The sequence below is a fragment of the Nicotiana tomentosiformis genome, chromosome 12 (assembly GCF_000390325.3).
Source record: "Nicotiana tomentosiformis chromosome 12, ASM39032v3, whole genome shotgun sequence".
Classification (NCBI taxonomy): domain Eukaryota; kingdom Viridiplantae; phylum Streptophyta; class Magnoliopsida; order Solanales; family Solanaceae; genus Nicotiana; species Nicotiana tomentosiformis.
This window is the reverse complement of record NC_090823.1, coordinates 92,298,742-92,300,302: the sequence shown is the minus strand read 5'-3', so window position 1 is coordinate 92,300,302 and position 1,561 is coordinate 92,298,742.

The following is a 1,561-nucleotide window of genomic DNA, read 5'->3' as shown; positions in this document are numbered from 1 at the left end:
CACTCAAAATACGTTCTTGAGCAAGACTTACAGAAAGCCCGGTTGATGGAACAGATGTGGGGCTAATGCCACGAATAGCAAACCCTAATAAAAATGGGGGAATGGTGAAAATTTTATGTATAAACAAGTAAAGGAGGAGAGGAACTGGAAATATAAAGAGTACCGTGAGTCTTCACTTTCCAACCAAATTTATGTGAAAGAAATTTCTTCGAAGATTTTCATGGTTGCTGAAAAAATGAATATGTGGTTACATGAAGGAATTCAAGGCAACAAGGAAAAAAACACTTACGTGCAAAGTTCCATTTTTCTGAAAAAATATTTTCTTCACCCACTAACCCATTAGTGGGAGAAGCAACAAAGCGGGTATACTAGCCACGGTCAAGGTCATCCTCGGGGCTAACTAAAACCCTTTTTACTTCTAGCCACGAGGGAAAAGACCCATTCACGAAACAACTTCGGAGATTAAAGATGAAGTAAGTGACGGAAGGTAAAAAGAGCGGAAACCAAATCCGAAAATAGCGAAGGCATGCCATAACCCTCCACACGATGGGACCAATCTGGCCAAGGCAAACATTAAAATAGCAACAAAACTCGATGATCACTAGATTAATAGGAGGCTTAAACCCTAAAGTGAAATGGTATATATAAACGAAAGAAAAGCCACCATGGTAAGAGGTGATTCTTTGATTGGCACCAGGAATTAAAATTGGGAAATTTGATTTCCAAAGATATTCTCGTCGAACTAAAGAAAGAAGACCAGGAGTGATTAAACTTGGGTAACATTAAACACCCTTTTTTGGTATATTCTCTTTTAGTATTATGTTTGACATTTCTTATAAGTTGATATTTTTCAAGGAGGTAACTTCTCAAGTGAAATTATTAAATTTTATTTTACAATATGTTTGACATTTCTAAGTTGATATCTTAATAGAGGTAACTTCTCAAGTAAAATGATTAATGGAACAATTGTTTATAGTAATGTAGAAAGTTGGAAGAATGAAGTTTCCGCCGAGCTTGTTAACAAATCTGGCAAGAAAAATAAAGAAAAATTAACCCAAATAGTCGTCCACCCAACAACTTAAACTAATAATAGCCGGTGAATGTATAATATATGCATAATTTATGTATTATATATGTATAGTTGTGTATAATCAATGTATAATCTATGTATATAGCTAAAAAAAAAAAGTAAATAATGAATGTGGGCGGCTATTTGTGTAAAGATCCCAAAAATAAATTTCCCCGAAACATACAAATTTAAACAGAAAAAGTAACATAATTAAAAATAAAACGTTCACGTGTTTACAATTTAGAACTGTAACTCTGCAGGAATAAAATAGAGTTGGACTAAGCATTTTACAAACCTGAGTTTAAAAAAATGGCTCCAAAAATGCATGAGTTTAAAAAAGAAAAAAATTATTTAATTTTTTAAAAAATGTCTCGTGTTTCAAAATTCAATGAAAATGTATGTATATATAACTTAAATCCATGAAATTAAGTGGGGCAAGTTGTAAATTGAGGCAAGTTTAAACGGGTTCTTATGTTAAGCCAAGTGAACCGA